The 20,333-nt window shown below is 37.8% G+C and overlaps 1 protein-coding gene across 7 annotated transcripts in view; it reads left to right on the forward strand.

Moving 5' to 3' along the window:
- Window positions 1-20,333, forward strand: part of Rtl4 (retrotransposon Gag like 4) — a 434,206-nt gene that overhangs the window by 373,343 nt on the left and 40,530 nt on the right. The gene's annotated exons all lie outside the window — the stretch shown is intronic.

Here is a 20,333-nt window from a genome sequence, read left to right on the forward strand (position 1 = left end):
ATTTTTGATTGTTTATCCCACACATGACTAAGTGTAAGGCTACTTGGAATGTAAAAACTGCAGCCATGAAGGCAAGTGCTCTAATTTTGTCTACCTGGTTTGATTCTGTTCTAGTACCCTAGCTGCCATTAGCCAGCTAAATGAACCCAAGCCAAGATCCTCCTAGTCTTCTTCTTTTTAGAAAAGAATTATTTATTATATGAAGAGGGCATCAGATCTGGTTAGGGATGGTTGTGAGCCATCATACGGTTGCTGGAATTTGAACTCAGGATCTTCGGAAGAGCAGTTGATGCTTTTAACCCCTGAGCCATCTATCTCTCCAGCCCCCTCCTAGTCTTCTTATTCATGGCAGCTGTCCCTTCTGAGCGTTAATACTTATGGGTGAGTTCTTCTTGTTGCTTTGAAGAATCTGTCTCCTTTGGTACTTTTCCTTCCTTACTACTACTTTTCCTTACCTCTGATTCTTCTTTGGAATTTAGTATTAGCTTCAAGTTATGACTTATAGAAGAACACAGATATTTTTAACTATTTAAAAAACCCACAGAGACACCTCTCATTCTTCCATTAAATAATAGCAATACATTATACTCTCTAAGGTAGTGTGATTGTATGTGAAACAATTCAGCATCAACAGATCCGAATTTTAGATCAGGTCTTCTCTACCATGGTTATGGTATCTTGAACTAGTCACTTATTTTTGTTGTATCTTAGCATTTTCTTGTATGATTACAAATAAATGATCTTAAAGTACCCTGAAAAGGAATATGTTCAGAAAAAATAACATGATAATTAGTACAAACAGTATTAGTATCCCTATATTCATCATATATAAGACTGAAATAAATTAAATAGATCATACACTCAGGTATATACACTGAGATAGATACATGATGCTGACCTCTGGAAGCATCAGAGCCTCCTTCATGCCCATGGAAAGATGTGGGATAATGCTGAAGTTTGTAATAGAATATATACTCAGGAGATTCAGATTCTTAACCAAGACAACTGTTCTAGTTTTCAAGATGAGGATCTGTTTATGCTTGGATCCAATGGCTTATTTCATTAATAAGCTAGGCTACCTTTCAAATATGTGTGACACATATTTCTCATGGACCCCAGTCTGTAAAATGCCTCTCTTAAAGTCAGGCCTGATTTTTGTTTATAGCAAAATTCCACATACTTGTGAAAACTTCATATAATTTGTGTTATAAGTACTTGCAAATAATACCCGATATTTTCTTTCATTGTTTGAAAACATTGTAGAATCCTAAACTGCCAAATATAAAGAGGCCTAGTCTGTGACAGCTTTCATCCATAGTACAACAGAACTCTGGGAGGTATAGTGTGACCCGAGGGCACAGGCCATGGATTCTCATCTGTGATGTAATGAAATGGGTCAGGTAGTTTCCTTTCCATCAGCTACATCATGAAGCACAGCCAAGAAGCAAAAAAGGTATACAAATCAATACTAATGATCCAAATAGCTGCTATATGCCTAACTGCTGTATGCACTAACACTTATACTCATTGCACAAGAAGACATCTACTCCATTCCCAGCCTATGAAAATTTAGTTTCATTTTTCTGTATATACTTCTGGCATAATTGGTCCCTATTGTTCTCTGTATATAGCAAGTTCAAAACAGCAAAATAGAAAGGGAACTGAGCCTGGGGCTTCCCTACTCTTGTTCCTAGGTGATTAGCATCAATCACACTGAGAGTTGTAAGAAATGACAGGAGTGGAAACTGATAATAAAAAGACCCAGAAAAATAATAAGTTCTTTGGGACTTTCAAATGCTAAGTAAGATAACACCTTCCCTTCTAGTTGCTCAACCATCATTACATGAAAACATCATATTGTGTTTAATGGTAACTGTAAGCCATCAAGAAAAATAATCTCTTAAATTATATTAAGTATCTTCTACTCAAGGAAGTATAGACTTATAATACAAATTTTTCTTGTGTGTGTTTTAATATGAAGCATATTGTAGTAGCAACTACACTAAGACCCAATCCCCAAATTTCTCCTGTTTGGTTCTGTTGTCCAATATGAGAAAGCACTGTCCTATAAACTTAATACTGAAGACATGGTTTTTCTCATCCGGAGCTCACATTCTCATGGGAGAAACCAAGAGAGGCAAGTGATATTGCAGAGCTGGGTGACAGTGACGGATGTTAAGTGCAGAGTAAAATGAACCAATTTTAAAGATTTTAAACATTGACTCAAGTCACTGTGGGGAGAGCAGATTGGAGAGAGCAAAACCAGACTCAGAGAATGCTTAATTAGCTCTTCTAACGATCCACAGGAAAGAAAGTGACAGCATCCTGTAAAGCTAATGTTGTAGGAGAGAAGATGGATTTTAAAAAGATTTTGAATATGGTGTGGGTAGAACATTGTACATCTTGTGTAAAATGCATGAAGATACCAAGGGAATGCTCAATTTTCTAGTGTGGATAGCAGCATAGATGATGAGGATTCTGTTTCCTCTTGGAGTCATTATTTATATATAAAATAGCTTGAAATCAAATTTATTTCCCTCATTTATGAAACAAGGAATTTGGGCTAGATCATTGGCTCTCATTACAGAGAATTCCCCCTCCAAACCCTGACCTAGAGTTCTTTTGGCAATATTTGGAGTGATTTTGGTTTTCATCTGCAGCAGAGATGGGCTTAATGGCATCCCATTGGGAATGGGTTCGCATGCTGCTAATCTCTGTGGCATACAGCATAATCCTTTTCTATTGATAAAGCACTACTTGGGCTGAAATGTCAATGATTGCAAAATGCTGGACTAGGTCATATAAAGGCCTTAGACTAACTAATATCAAGGTCTCTTCAAAGCCTATGTGTCTACAAGCTTATTTAGATTTTTGGGATTTATTTTTTTTTAGATTGTAGTTTCTTTACATTGCTTCCCTCCCTTTCTTCCCTAGAAATCTTCCCATACATTCCTTCCTACTCTCCTTATAATTCAAGACCCCATTTTTCATCAATTGTTTTATGTGTATGTGCATATAACCCTTTGAGCACATATGTTACTTGTAAGCATGTTTTTAGGGCTGACCATTTGACCGCTAGACAACCAATTGGTGTAATCTTCCCTCAGGATGACTTCATCTCCTGCTGCCAGCCTTTCTGAGTTGCATCTAGCAATTGTGTAGGGTTGAGGCCTTGTGCTTGTTTACATTTTAACAATAAAGGGATACATTTAATGACCTAAAATGATTATCGTTTATAGGACAGTTGGATCAATAAAGAACTGCTAATGTAGGCATTCATGATCCATGCAATCTAAATGAAATCTGTTTTCAGAACTATTGAAGTGATTAATATGCTGCTTATATATATTCACACAGTATATGTTGTACATTTTCAAATACCTATGATGACTGGAGAGACCTTGGATCTGTGACTCTTAGCGCTCTCTCTCTCTCTCTCTCTCTCTCTCTCTCTCTCTCTCTCTGTCTCTCTCTCTCTGTGTGTGTGTGTGTGTATGCGCACACGCTCATGTACATGTGTATTTCCAACATATAATGTGAGCATTTCTAATTCCAGAACTAAGACGAACTGAAAAAAAAATGGATGGGAATTTGTAGCAGCTACTGATTGAAACTGTAGGTTAAGATCCTGATCAGTCGCAAGTACAGAGAAACTAGGCATTAGGATGAGGGATATTGCGAGTATGTTGATGGTTCTGTTTTGAACTTAGTGAGTTTGAGATGTGTATAGTAAATATCCAAGTGAGTGTGTCAAAAAGGCAGTTAGTTGTGTGAATGATGTTTAGAGAGAGATAGGATAAATATGAGACTGGATAAAGCCACCCAAAACAAAGGTATACTGTTAGAGAAAAGTGTCAAAAGTATACTCTGAGGACCCCAGATTAAATAGGACTTTAATTGTTTACCAGAGATTAAGCCTTCTTATTTGTGTGCTGTAGGATAAACAGAGCAGTTGGCCTAGGACTTCAGTCTTAGGTTTCTGCACCATGTCCCATTGTGTATTTCCTTTGCAGCACCAACCACTAAATCCTCCACGTGATATTTAAATCTCAAGAGGGTATTTGCTTATAAATATGTATAATTTCCTGCAGGCAAATATAATGATTATTAATCCTCGTTGAACAAGAATCCATTATTACTAGGGTAAGGAGCATGGTTTTTTCTCTCTCTCTCTCCCTCTGCATAATTTGTATGCAAATATTTTGAAAAGCAGTTTGAAAAGCAAGCTGCCACCTGTCAGTTTGTGGGGTTTTTTTTCCCTCTTGCATGGGAGGGAGAGGCACCATTAGCCCTAGAGTCTGGGGAGAACAAGGCCTGCCCTGCTGAACACAAGCATCTTCAGTTTCTTGTGTTTAAGCTGTAAGGCCCCTGTCCTCGGTATTACTTCATGTGGCTCTGTTGCCAAAGTCATTGCCCAGTATTTACAATCTTCAAAAAGGATTCTCTCTTACACTTCCTCCCTCCTCATTATTCTTTTCAAAAAGTATAGTGGATGCTCACAGTCAGCTATTGAATGGATCACAGGGCTCCCAATGGAGGAGCTAGAGAAAGTACCCAAGGAGCTAAAGGGAACTGCAACCTTATAGGTGGAACAACATTATGAACTAGCCAGTACCCTGGAGCTCTTGTCTCTAGCTGCATATGTATCAAAAGATGGCCTAGTGGGCCATCACTGGAAAGAGAGGCCCATTGGTCATGCAAACTTTATATGCCCCAGTACAGGGGAACGCCAGGGCCAAAAAGTGGGAGTGGGTGGGTAGGGAAGTGGGGGGGGAGGGTATGGGGGACTTTTGGGATAGCATTGAAAATGTAAATGAGGAAAATATCTAATTAAAAAAAGTATAAGCACAGACTTAGAAATGTGGGTTTCAAGATGGACAATGGGAAAAAGGAGAACAACCAGTATTGTGTCCAATGCATTACTCTGAAATCACCATGTTCCATGTTCCGTCTACTTCCATGTTCCGTCTCCTAGGTAGAACTGAACACTGTTAAAAACAATTGGTTAGATATAGTTTCCTTTGGCCTTATGTCCTCAGCCCATAAATTAACTAATCTTGATTTCTAAATTTTATGGCTTTAAGACACACACACATACTTTCTAACGTAAAATTTCAGATTGGAATGCAAGTAACTTTCAGAATACACAAAAGTTTCCAATGGATATGTAGGCATAGTTTTAAGAACCATGGATGCCAAATTCTCGTTTTTCTTAAGCATTCTTTCCAAAAACAAAAACAAAACAAAAACCTACATCAGTAGTTGAGTCTCTTACTGGATATCTTTTTGCATATCTTCTTTCAATGTCACCCTGCATCTGCCCTACAAAAGAAAAAGCATAACCCATATAAACTTTAAATCTTTTTATCTTAGATATGTTCTTCATTTCCATTTCAAATGTTATCCCCTTTCCTAGTTTCCTCTCCAAAAGTCCCCTATACCCTCCCCCTGCCCTGCTTCCCAACCCACCCACTCCCACTTCCTGGCCCTGGCATTCCCCTATACTGGGGCATATATTCTTTGCAAGACCAAGGGCCTCTCCTCCCATTGATGGCCAACTAGGCCATCCCTTGCTACATATGCAACTAGAGACACAAGCTCTGGGGGGGTACTGGTTAGTTCATATTTTTGCTGATCCTACAGGGTTACAGTCCCCTTTAGCTCCTTGGGTACTTTCTCTAGCTCCTTCATTAGGGGCCCTGTGATCCATCCAATAGATGACTGTGAGCATCCACTTCTGTATTTGCCAGGCACTGGCATAGCCTCACAACAAATAGCTATATCAGGGTCCTGTCAGTATCCATCTTCTGATCCTTGCTATAAAAGGCAGTGTACTAGATAGAGGATCTGATATGTATAATATAAGCATGCCTTGTATAAAGATGCCTGTTATAAGTTCTGAGTTTACTGATTGACCAACACTTTTTTATCTCATCATAATTTCTATAATGCACACTAAACTGCATTCTTACAACAAGCAACTTATACAGAGAAGTAGCAAATTTTTTTCCAAACTGTAGTCTATTCGGTGGTTATTTGAACTTTAGAATAACAACTTCATTTTATAAAGTTAATTTCTTCAGCACAGATATGTTCAGTATATGTTGAATTCTTTTATTTATTTTTATTTTTTTATTTATTTACCTCAAATTCTGCCCCCTCCCTAAACCACAAGAAGAAATCATTGATCCTGCTGTATAATAATTCTCAAATATCTATCTATATTTGTCTGTCACACCATTTAATGACATTTAAAGCACCTATGTTACAAGCTGAGAGATATATGGTCTGGATTTGAAATATCTGTCAGACTCATGTCTTGAACACATGCTTGATTCGTGCTAGAGCTACTTCAGAATGTTGTGGAGATCTTAGGTAGAACATCTACCTGGAAGAAAGAGTAACTGGGGCATGTCTCTAGATGCCATATTTTTCCCTGTCTTCTAAGCTCTTTCTCTGCTCCTGGACTGCTGCAAGGTGACTTTTACCAATCATGCTCTGGTCACTATGCTGTATTTATTACCTTATAAAGGGCTCAGAACCACTGAACCAAGAAACTACAGACAAAAACATCTGAAGGCATGACTCAGAATAAATCTTTGTCCTGTTATGTTGTTGTCTCATTTTTTTATTATAGCACCAATAAAATATCTTATACATCATTAAATCTTTAGGTACTGATTTACAACATATGGAAAAATAATAAATGTATGCTTAATAATTCACACTAATTTTTATTTAAATTTTTATATTAATGCATGGAGTTATACTAATTAGTGTTATACAAAGATTAATTAATTAATTAATTTATTTATTTATTTTATTTATATGAGTACACTGTAGCTATATTCAGACACATCAGAAGAGTGCATCAGATCCCACTACAGGTGTTTGTGAGCCACCATGTGGTTGCTGGGAATTGAACTCTGGACCTCTGGAAGAGCAGTCAGTGCTGATTTACAACATATGAAAAATAATAAATATTATTATTATTTATTATTTATTCTTTTTCTGCTGAGCCATCTCTCCAGCCCTCTAATAGGTTTTAATACATGCCTATGATATGTAACAATTAAATCATGCTAAATATATCTCTTTTCTAAAATGTTTATAATTTTTATGGTTAAAAACTTTCAAAGTTCTTGTTTCTAGCATTTTAAAATGTACACAGTTCATTGTCATCGGTGGTTTCTCTGCTGTGTATATCACATGTTTTTGCACTTGTCTAATTGTAATTTGGTATCATTTTTTTCCTCTCCCTATTCACTGTCCTTTTGTAACCACTATCCTTCTCTCAAGTTCTGTGACACCAATGTTATACTATACATATTAAATGCTTAATTGTGATTTTCATTTTGACATGATATGCAATTAACTGCTGCTGTGCATTTGAGAATATCCATGAGGAAGCATCTTAATTATGTCAATTGATGTGAGAGGTCCTGTCTGCTGTGGGTGGCACCATTCCTTTTCCTAGATTGTGTCAGAGTGGAAAAATAAAACACCGCCACAAGTATTCATATATTAATTCAATTGCTCTATGTTATTAACTATGGCTGTGGTGTGACCATTGCTTTAAGTCCTCCCACCTTGACTTCCCTGTAGTGATGGACTATTATTACTGTGGATCAGATAAACCATTTTCTTCTTTATTTTTGTCCAAATATAAACCTAGCATTATGGGAAAAAAAGAAAGAAAAAGAAAAGAAAACATTACCAGGAGTGGAGATGTTGCTGTAATAAATGTGACAATGTGGCTTTTATGCCTTTGGAACTATTTTGTAGGAGGGCTGTGGAAGAATTTGGATGTTTTGGATTAAAAAGTCCTTGAATACTAAAAATAGGTTTAGTGGATTACTCTAGTGGGGGTTTGGAAGCTAACAATACTAAGAGAAATGTGGACGATGAGGACCCTAGCTCACTAAGTTTCAGAAAGGAACAATAACTCTACCAGTAACTTGGCTAGAGGCCATTTAATGATATTTTGGCGAAGAATATGGACTTATGCTGTCCATGTCATGAAACTAGCAACAGTGAAGTATTTTTGTTTTTAGACTATTTTAATTTAGTCTTTGATGATTTTGTATCTGCATAGTGTTTTTGATTATACCCACTGCAAACTCTGCACTGCAACTCCGGAACACACACTGCAATGTGTCCCCCTCCCACTTCCCTGTGTTTTCTCAATCCAGGATCACAGAGTACCTAGTGTGAAATTTACAAGGAACCAATGAAAAGCTTAGAAAACTCTTATTGGTACGTGGCCATGTCCACCCATTTACCTATTATCGTTTCTGCTTCTGCACTACAAAGGCAAATTTAAATATTTGCAGTAAAAATCAGATAGGTCATAAAGGTTTAAAATGCTTGCTATCCGGCTCTTTATGAAAAACAAAACCAAAAACCTTGCTGACTCTGGTGCATAGCACTATTTTGCAAAGTAGGGATATACAAGGCAGATACAAGACGATGAGAAAAAATATGGAAAGGTTCTAGGATTCTTAATTTCATCCATTTTTACTTCTATTTTGTGTATATTTTGTACTGTATATATAATAGCCAGTCTTTGGTTTTAATTTGACACATTTGGAATGAAGAACATAAATTAGGGAATTATGGCCATCATACTGGCCTATAGACATGCCTGGAGCATTTTCTTGATGGCTAATTGATGTAGGCCTTGACACTCTTGGTAGGTGAATCTGCACTCTGTACAAGAAGTGGCTGATGACTAATGTCCACGGGAGACCTCCCCTTTTCTGAACAGAAAGGAAGGACTAGATGAAGCAGAGAGGAGTTAGGAGACTGTGAGGAGAGGAGGGATAGAAAACTGCCATCTGGATGTAAATTAAATAAATAAATGTTTACTTACAACAGTGAAAACCAGGTGAATATGCCTGGAAAGTCAAGCTAGTGACCAGCCTTCCTCCAGAATCTCTGCTTCTAATTTTGCCTTGAGCTCCTTCTCTGACATCCTTTGATGTCAACCTGGCATGCTGAATGAACCCTTTTCTCCCCAAGTTGCTTTTTTTGTCAGTATTTACCAGAGAGAGAGAGAGAGAGAGAGAGAGAGAGAGAGAGAGAGAGAGAGAACACATCTAGGGCAGTTTATAGCCATATTATCAGGCGTCATTGTGGAAAAGGGGCTGAGAAGATTGTGAGAGCAAGAGATGGTCAATAAGTACAGGGAAACAGCAGAACAGCTACACACATAAACTCCCAGTGGTCTTGACAGCATGCCCAAACCATGTGCAAACCCAAGCCAGACCAAATCCCAGCATGAAGATTGGTTGCGGGTTGAGTACACAATGCTACTCCTAGCTGTGGCGCTTGTATATATCTAAGAAAGTTTGGGCATAAAAAATTGGTCTTGAAGGATTAAAAAAAATGACACAGAGCTGGGTGGTAGGGAACAGTTGGTTGGCTTTGGACGGCATTCGAGGATGAGGGTAAATATTGTGAACATAGGTTGTATACAATGCTCGAGAACTGGTAAAAGAAAGAGATACTTATGATAGTGTCAGAATAAAACCTGGTACATATTATGCCTTTGTAAATGTCAGTTAATATGAATATGTACACATTCATTTAGCCCATTTAAATAATTTGATAGTCTTTGTAATTTGTTTGCCACAGGCATTATTAGTAATTGAAAAATAATTCATGTGTGCACGCTAGAGTTCAAACAGTACATGCATATGGACAAGCAAATATAAGTTCAAAGCTCAAGACTATTATTTAGCACAGTATAGCCTTGGGAAAGTCACCTAACTTCTCTGTGTCTTAGTTTCATTATCTGTAATATAAGTCATACCATTCCCAACATTATAAGCTTGTAGTGGAACAGGAATAAAAGGTGAAAATCACTCAGAACTGAACTTTGGCCTAGGTTAAATCCTACATAATGTGACTGTTTTCCTATACCTTTTGTATTTTCCTGTGAACTGCTTTTTTTTTCTTTTCCAAGACTTTACTGTGTATAATCTGGTTTTTGGATTTGTAAAAGCCCATCATTAAGAAAATTGTTAAGCCTGCTTAACAGTTGGCCGCTTCATTCCTATAATCTCAGCACTGGGCATAAGAGGCAAGATCAAGTGTTCAAGACCTTGTGGAATACAGAGTGAAACCCTGTCTAAGGAGACAGGTCTTTATAAGTCTGATGCAATTTTTTCCATATGGCAACTCCCAGTTTTATTTCTTTTCATTATATTCATTTTTTCGCACAAAGAACTTTCAAATATTTTGTTCTTGCCTTTAGGGCTTTAAGAATTTGAATTGTGCTTTAAAAGATCTGCCTTCTGTCAAAATATGCTTACTTTTAAGTTTCTTGTTGTTATTATTGTTGTTGTTGCTTTTACCTATATTATCTTTGGTATATCTGGACTTTGTGGTATAAGGAGAAAAATAGCCCTCTACCTTTCTGTCTTTTACAAGAGTTTTGGCAGCTGCTCCAGCTCTATTGATTGGCTATTTCTCATATCAGCTGAGAGCCTTGCTATCCACCAAATGACTGATGTTCTATTGTTCTTCAGCCTCAAATACCGAGAGGCACAACCCCAATTCATCTCAATCTAATATTTCTTCTGCTTTGGACGTGAACAGAAGGTGGCTTGGGAAGGCACATTAGTCAGGCAAGCTAGGCTGTCTGCTGAATGAAAACCAGAGGCAGAAGAGTAGGAAGTTTGGCATGTCCCTAAAGGTATCATGAAAGAAGAGCCAATTGAAGCTGATAAAGCAACTTTCTATTGAATGTAAATGAAATGCTTTCCTTCCTAACACCGATTGCATTATGTGTATATATCTTATAACTTTTTTCTTCTTAATTGTAAGATATCTATACTGACGTTTCTTAGATATCCATTTTATTTTCACTTTGGTGGGATTTTTACACATGGATTAAGTCAATAGGTATAATTTTTAAATTTTTTTCATTGAACTATCATACACATGCTTGAGACGTTTTCAACATGAAGGTGCACAAGTGAACAACAATCTATGTATCTGGAAACCCAGTCACCAGCTTCTCTGGGAGCTTTGCTAACGCTACTTTCAACCATTGCTTCTGCCTAAGCACTTTCACCATTAGTTTTGCCTACGTTTTAAATTTTATGCATGTGTAGAGTCTATGTTTTTATTTTATCTCTGGTCTGGTCTTCATCATTCACGATAACCTTAGAGATCTTCATCTTGCTTGTGGGTACATTTATAGTTCTCCATTGTGTGAAAATACCGTGGTCCCTTTATTTGTTTTAATGTTAACTTTATCGTGTTTTAAAATATTCCTTGTGTTGGTTCTATGGACCCTCTTGCTCATCTGTTTCTGTTGGGTGTGTACTTAGAGGTGTATACCTCAGCACTTACTATTGTGTGTATTCTGTAGACATTTCAGGGGTTGGAGGGTATACAGGCATGAGGCATTTGTGATGGTGGAAAAGTCATTGTGATAGACCCTCATATTCAAAGTTAATGCTTATAAAAATCCCATGGCTTAAATTGATGCTATTATTTCATTTATGAGGCAGGAGAGACTCAGTTATTAAATCATCCATCCAAGATCAGTGTTAAAAAATAGCGATGTCAGGAGTTTTCTGACTTCTAATACTATTCTCCTTCTATTCTCCCTCCTAGATTGTTTGCCTAGAGCTGTAGTAACATAATACAGCACAACAAATGACCCGAAACAAGAAAAATGCATTGCCTTACATATCTATACAGGCTAGAAATCTGAAATAAAGGTATTGGCAAGGTCAAGCTTCCCCCCCCCTAGCTTTTACTGACAATCTTTGATGATATCTGGTTTATATTTACACCATGTCAAGCTCTGTTTCCATCATCATATGTCTGTCTTCCCTTTGTGTATCTATGACATCACATAGCTGTCTTTCCTCTGTATCTGTGTGTCTCTTTTCTCTATAAGGATACTTGACATATTAGATGGTGGGGGCTATCATAACCCACTATACTCTCATATGAACTTGCTTACTTTGGCAGAGATTTTGTTATTGTTTGAATGCCCCTTCCAAATTTATGCTGACATTTAATCCCCATCATGACAGTATTGGGAGATGAGACCTTTATGAGTTAATTAAGTCCTCTGGGTTCCAAGCTCATGAATGGATCGATGCCATTGTCTTTGGACATGGTACTGAGATAGTTATTGTAGGAGTAATTCCTTATCTAAATGAGTTTTCTTCTTGAGTGGTCTATTGCTTCTATCTATTCTCTCTCGTGTTCATTTGCCATGTGTTATCCTCTGCCATGATTTAATGAAGCACAAAAGCTCTCCTCAGAGGCAGTAACCAAATCTTTGACTTTTCAGCCTCAACAACTGTGAAAAAGAAATTTATTCCCTTTATAAATTGCCTAAGCTGTAGATTTGTCATAGCAGTATAAAATAGACTAGGACTTTATTTCTTAAAAATTGATCTCATTCAAAGATATCACGAACTAGGAATTCAGTGTAGCTCTGGGTTCAGAGGAATACAATTTAGCCCATAATAACTTCCTGTCTCATTTTGACTCCTTTATCATAGTGACTAAAAGAACACTATGCTGTCTAAAATGAACTTCCTTTTTTGTAGCGCTGATGCCTATGGCATACATATCTATAAAAATGTACAAGAGTTTTATATGACTTGTGAGAACAATGACACAACTATGCTGAAATTTTGCCAAATTAGTGGTCCTCCTACCTGTAAGAATTAGCAAAACCAACATCCATCACACACTATGCTATTGTGACTGAGACCATGCACTCTCATATTCACTGTGATGAAGGAATAGATGTGCCAAGCTAGGCCCAGGTTGAACAAGATTGAGTCAGTTTATGTCTTCAGTTGAGCCACACTATGTCAGAAACATTGTATTACTACTAATGGCAGAAAAACTCAAGTCATGTTCTGCTTTATTTCTTCTCTCTGGGAATCTATTTTCTCACCATCTCCATCAAAATCACAATCAGTTCTTGTATTTTTTAATAATTACCTGCCAAGAGTCACACAATATCATGGAGATTTGGTAAGCATCATCTAATCCTTAACACAACCTTTAAAGCAGGCACTGATACAAACACAGCCTTTGAATTAGCCCCATTGATAAAAGGTGGACATTAGTACCTGGTGGACAGCCTGATTGAACAAAGGAAGACACATGTCAGTGATAGATGTTCCATGGCACACCAGACTGTCTTGGTGTCAATAATACAATTAGAATCTTAGAAACCTTAAGAACCTTTGCTTTACATTTAATTCTAGTAGCAAACTTGAGTCTGGGCATCGGGTTTGGCTTCACAGTAAGGTAAACTTGCTACTTGTAGCATCTGTTGAAAATCATAAAGGCGGCACCATACAAATCTCTTTTCAGAGAGGTGAGCACAGCTCAGAGATGGAATAGTGTAAAATGAGGACCCTCAAGAGCTTGTTTGGTAAGCAACATAATTATTTTAGAAAAAAGCACAGGCAACTCAAAATCATAAAACCACATAACTCAAATTCCAATATGTAGATCGAGAAGTTATAGGAAAAGATAGCTTAACAAAACTAATTCTTAGCATCCACACTTCTTGAACAGAGAGGTCACAAACTAGTGGCTGATAATTTGAATCCAGCCCATGGATATTCATGTGTCCTACATATAACTAAATTTGTGTTATATAAGAAAATCAGAGAATTTTTTTTGTGAAAGTCCATGATTTTGGATGACATTAAAAAACAATTAGGCACATATTATAGCACAGATCAATTTCAGCTACTCCTTAAAAAGTAGGGTCCTTCTGATCTTCCACAACTCTTCCTCAAGTTGATTCTTCATCACTTTGATGTTATCTGTGACATTTCAATGTTTATCTTTTTTGAATCTTTGACAGAGAAAGAGTTGGATGTAGGCCAAACCCCAGTTCCTACTACAAAACAGCAGTGTAAAGTTGTCAGTTTTGGGAAACTGAAATGACACATTCTAAAATAGATTATGGTTATATCTACTTTGTTGTGGTAATTCTTTCCATCCCAAATATGCCCTGGCAATGAAAACACAACTCAATTAATATGAGTACATGCTGTGGGCCTAGATTGAGCAGATCTACTGCTACACTACCATCTTCCACATCTATTGACCCCTTAGAACTGTGAGTTCTCCAGGCCATGTGCTTCTGCTCTGCTTTTCTTCTTCTTCCTCTTCCTCTGAGTCCTCCCCCTCTTCAATTCTCTCATTCCTCGATCTCCACCTTCCCTTTTATCTGCCCAATCATCAGCTCTCCTTTATTTTATAAAGTAAGGTAGTAAGCAGGTTTACAGGAAGTCACCTGAGTGCTGACTCATTCCTTGTTTGCAGCCACTCACAGGAGAACAGAATTAACATCAAATGTACTGAGACTCGGGGCTATCCACAACATTTCTCCCTTTTTGTCCAATTAAAGGACTATTTTATCTCAGATATAATTGAACATAACTATTATTATTTTGTAATTTATAAAGTACAAGAGACCTAACACCCAGTCCATCATCCTTGTTAATTAAATAGAACCTCTGTCATCTATCCTTACTTAAAAGACTGTGCCTGGCTATGTCTTGGCTTTAGAATGCCATCTGAAAACCATCCTCACAAATCTGTTCCTCTGAAAGTAAAAAGCCTGGGTTGGTGTCTTAGTCAGGGTTTCTATTCCTGCACAAACATCATGACCAAGAAGCAAGTTGGGGAGGAAAGGGTTTATTCAGTTTACACTTCCATGCTGCTGTTCATCACCAAGGATGTCAGGACTGGAACTCAAGCAGGTCAGGAAGCAGAAGCTGATGCAGAGGCCATGGATGGATGTTCTTTACTGACTTGCTCAGCCTGCTCTCTTATAGAACCAAGACCAGAGATGGCACCACCCACAAGAGGAATCCCCCCCCCTCCTTGATCACTAATTGAGAAAATGCCTTGCAGCTGGATCTCATGGAGGCATTTCCCCAACTGAAGCTCCTTTCTCTGTGATAACTCCAGCCTGTGTCAAGTTGACACAAAATTAGCCAGTACAGCTGGCTAGGAGACTATGTTGTTTTTCAACCCCATCAGAAATCCAAGAACGACTGGTATTAACTGAAAATATATAAGAAGCCTTACACAGCTTCAAAACTTAGCCAATTTATAGAGACCACTGGTCACTTGGACAGCCCCTTACTTCAACACATTGGAGCATTGGTCTTCAGTTTACTGGCCAGGGTCATCTGACAGACTTAGAGAAACAGGGTTATTAAAGACTAGCCTACTCTGTCTCAGCAGAATCAAGCTGTCCTAACCTGTAATTGTGTCCTTTCTTTGGACAGTATTATGTCTATAGATGAAATGAGGCAATTCTTGCCTAGTGGCTGTTTTGCCACAACTGGAGTAACTCAAAGATGCTCAGTTTCTTCTTTGAATCTAAGACAGGGAAAGCTGTCAGGAGCAGACTAGTCTCAACAACAAGTGAATAATTAAACATAATAATTAAACATCACATTCTGTGGACTTCTGACTTTTTGGAAACCAACTATCTATGTGTAGTAATCTGGACTGTTCTCTGTTACCCACTCTCAGCCATTTCTGATTAAAATAACTGAGAACTCCCTATCAATAAGCTCAGAGCCATGAATTTCCTATTTTGCCCTTAACTCACAGGATTAAACATCTCAGGTCTGTTTATAATAGCAGCAATATATGGACTGGGTATAAAAACTTCAAAATTGAAGAGAAGCACCTGAAAAAATGTTCAACATCCTTAATCATCAGGGAAATGCAAATCAAAACAACCCTGAGATTCTGCCTCACACCAGTCAGAATGGCTAAGATCAAAAATTCAGGTGACAGCAGATGCTGGCAGGATGTGGAGGAAGAGGAACACTCCTCCATTGCTGGTGGGATTGCAGGCTTGTACAACCACTCTGGAAATCAGTCTGGCGGTTCCTCAGAAAATTGGACATAGTACTACCAGAGGATCCAGCAATACCTCTCCTGGGCATATATCCAGAAGATGCCCCAACTGGTAAGAAGGACACATGCTCCACTATGTTCATAGCAGCCTTATTTATAATAGCCAGAAGCTGGAAAGAACCCAGATGCCCCTCAACAGAGGAATGGATACAGAAAATGTGGTACATCTACACAATGGAGTACTACTCAGCTATTAAAAAGAATGAATTTATGAAATTCCTAGCCAAATGGATGGACCTGGAGCTCATCATCCTGAGTGAGGTAACACGTTCACAAAGGAACTCACACAATATGTACTCACCGATAAGTGGATATTAGCCCCAAACCTAGGATACCCAAGATATAAGATACAAGTTCCTAAACACATGAAACTCAAGAAAAATGAAGACTGAAGTGTGGACACTATGCCCCTCCTTAGAAGTGGGAACAAAACACCCTTGGAAGGAGTTACAGAGACAAAGTTTGGAGCTGAGATGAAAGGATGGACCATGTAGAGACTGCCATATCCAGGGATCCACCCCATAATCAGCATCCAAACGCTGACACCACTGCATACACTAGCAAGATTTTATCGAAAGGACCCAGATGTAGCTGTCTCTTGTGAGACTATGCCGGGGCCTAGCAAACACAGAAGTGGATGCTCACAGTCAGCTAATGGATGGATCACAGGGCTCCCAATGGAGGAGCTAGAGAAAGTAGCCAAGGAGCTAAAGGGATCTGCAACCCTATAGGTGGAACATCATTATGAACTAACCAGTACCCTGGAGCTCTTGACTCTAGCTGCATATGTATCAAAAGATGGCCTAGTCGGCCATCACTGGAAAGAGAGGCCCATTGGACACGCAAACTTTATATGCCCCAGTACAGGGGAACGCCAGGGCCAAAAAGGGGGAGTGGGTGGGTAGGGGAGTGGGGGTGGGTGGGTATGGGGGACTTTTGGTATAGCATTGGAAATGTAAATGAGCCTAATACCTAATAAAAAATAAAAAAAAGAGATTGCAGATGATAGAATTTTGAAACAGCTATAATTTCTATGTGGTTATTAGGTAGTGGGAATTTCAGATCGACAGCATTTTGGATGAATAGACATGCATTAATTGGTCATACATGCTCATATGGTATTTGTACGCATATATATACTCGAAATTACAGGATCATGTGCAAGAAATAGTATTTGTTATAGTAAATGTATAACACTCAATGCAAGAGTCCATAAATAAATAAATAAATAAATAAAAACTTCAAAATTTTTAGTATCAATAGAATTTTATGCCAATGAAAACCTTTGATTTTGTATCAAATTATGTGCCATTTAAGAAATTATGACTTCAGCTTAGTAACGAAGGGATTTCTACCAAATGAGATTATGGCTATGCAATCAATTCTACATATTTCTCCCTGTTCCAATTATCACCATTTCTACATTCCCCAGAAAGACAACCTATAATAACCACCTCCAGCCCCAAAGTCTAGGGAACTGGGACAAGGACTCCTAATAACGCTTTCAAACTGAATATGGGCATTGAGATATTTTTGAAGGGAGGGGAAAGGGTAGGAAAATGAGGGAGTTGGTTGGCCTTAAGAAGGCCACACCAATGATTGTATTAGTCTCTGAGGTCTGTGTCCTGACTGAATCTGGATGAAAAACCAAGACATCAGGCATTCAGGCAGGTCAGTTCAGCATGTTTGATGATGAAATTTACCAAGGCTATATATTCTGTAATATATAAATCTCAAAACAAAATTTTAGTATCATCAAGGTAAGCTTTTTGTTTGATTCTCTGGAATCTAGTTCTCAGGGGTTCTCCCTCTATCAAGTCTGATCCATATAACTCTGGAAGGTGTAAATACCTTAGTCACCTTTTCCAAAAACACAAAGACAAAACTTTTCCCCCAAATCAGCATATCCTTCAGCCGGTAACCAGGAAAACCTGTAGCTTGCCCTCTGTCCCAGAGGAACAAGAAAATAACCACAACACTGAAAATCACACACATTTTAACCTATTTATGCCTTTCTAATTTGTCATGTCTGGATATTAACCCAAAATTCTCATGGAGCCCATGTTCGACAAAATATGAGTCTCCTGCAGACTTTATTATAATGTCTTTAAAACAATTGATTCACACTTCTATTTTCCTTTCCTTTTCCCTTCTTATCCTTCCCTTTTCTTTTTTTTCTGTTCCTTTCCTTTTTCCTTTCCTTTCCTTTCCTTTCCTTTTCCTTTCCTTTCCCTTTTTTCCTTTCCTTTTCTTTTTTCTTTTCCTTTACCCTTTCCTTTCCTTTCCTTTCCTTTCCTTTCCTTTCCTTTCCTTTCCTTTCCTTTCTATACCTACTTATAAGGAGGCAGCTTGTCAAACCAGGATTTAAAGTCAAAATTCCCATGGAGCCTATGTTAGACAAAATATGAGTTTCCTGTAAGAATTATTAGAGCAGTATATCTTTATACCATACTTAAAGCAATTAATTTAAACTTCCACTAATATCTGCCTATAGGAAGCAGATAGTTTTTAATTGTTAAGCTCTCTGCCTAGAGCAGCTATCCTGTAATACCATCTATCTGTTGTAGTCTCTACAAGGAGCCACAGACATTTATTTAATTAATACCTATTATAATATCTATCTGCTATGCTCTCTACTTGGAGCCACAGACTTCTATTAATTAATACCTGTTCATAGCAGGTGATTATCACTGCTCTCTACTTGGAGTCAGTGACTAATATTCCCTATCTAGTTCTGAACCTTTATTTATCTCAGGTTAGTTGAATCCAAATCAATACGTTGGGCACCATTTTATTGTGATAATTCTCTCCAACCCAAATATCCCCTAGCAATGAAAACACAACTCAATATGAATACATGCTGTGGGCCTAGATTGAGCAGATCTACCGCTACACTACCATCTTTCACATCTATGAGACCCCTTAGAACTTGTGAGTTCTCCAGGCCATGTGCTTCTACTCTGCTTTTATTCTTCCTCCTCCTCTGAGTCCTCTCCCTCTTCCATTTTCTCCTTCTTTGCTCTCCACCTTCCACTCTACCTTCCCTTTTACCTGCCCAATTATCAGCTCTCCTTTATTTTACAAATTAAGGTGGGAAACAGGTTTACAGGAAATCACCTGAGTGCTGACTCATTCCTTGTTTGCAGCCACTCACAGGAGAACAGAATTAACATCAAATGTAATTAGATCCAGGGCTATCCACAACATTACCTGATATTAATAGACTAGAAATTATTGAAGGTATAGTTTTAGCTAAAATATACAATACTTAATATTTCAAAAATCTGGACAGAATGCACACCTGACATAGGATTAGGGAAGCAAATGCATATATAATGAGTCAAATTCTCAGAATTTATATGTATTTCTCCTAGGAAGCCTGTAATATTGTAGTTTTCAGTAGACAGCACATTTATATGGTTAAAAACATAGAACAATAAAAATAAAAACAGTGCATATGTACATAGGTTAGTTAAGAAAAAATGTAATAACTTTTGCAAAGCATATATTTCCCGTCTCAGGGAAAGCATATGGTAAATAGTAGATATTATTGGTTGTTAGGTACAAAAGAGAATTAACTCTTAGCCTAATATCCTTGACATTATACACCTAATTAGTACCCTCAACCTTCAAGCAGTTCCTTTCTGGGCTTATCCAAATATCCAATGAGGTATAAGTCACTATGTACCCTCAGACAAGGTTCTAGATTTTCAGTGGCTCTGAAGTGATTTTGAAATGTACCATACAGCTACTGAAGGATATAGTGATGTAGGAACAACATGTCTGTCTTGTTCAAACTCTGTAATGTATGGATTCTCTATAAGTATGAGAGGAAGAGAACTGAGTTTCAAATTTCCTTCCAGTTTAAAGGACATGATAATGTCCCAAGACAAGTTTTATAACCTTAACAGATGTTGGATTCACTATGTATCAGAAGATGATCTTAAACTGCTGATCATCGTACACCCATCTTTGAAGTCTGAAATTACGGGCACGTACCACTATAAATGTTTTGTGACACTGTTTTTTTTTATGTTTTAGTTTCATCATATATGAAGACTGAAAAGATATAGCACAGAGTCCTCACGTAATGAAACAAATCTCCATAAAAAGGCACAATATATTTATTGAGAGATCTATGGCACTAATCAGATAAAAACTATGTCTGCATCACAAATGTAAAGGGGGTAGGGCACTTCTCGTAACAAGAGAGGGGATGGTTGTAGTTTTACACCATTTGTCTTTAGGAAGACTTTCCAGAGTAAAGCCAAACCCTTGGTAATCAGAACAGATGTAGCCATGGCTACCATACGCCCTGAAAGCAAAAAGACCTTCTGGGGAAAAAAAAAAAAATCATCAAACTAATGTTCTCAACCTATTACAGGCTG

This window comes from Mus musculus, chromosome X (genome assembly GCF_000001635.26).
Source record: "Mus musculus strain C57BL/6J chromosome X, GRCm38.p6 C57BL/6J".
Classification (NCBI taxonomy): domain Eukaryota; kingdom Metazoa; phylum Chordata; class Mammalia; order Rodentia; family Muridae; genus Mus; species Mus musculus.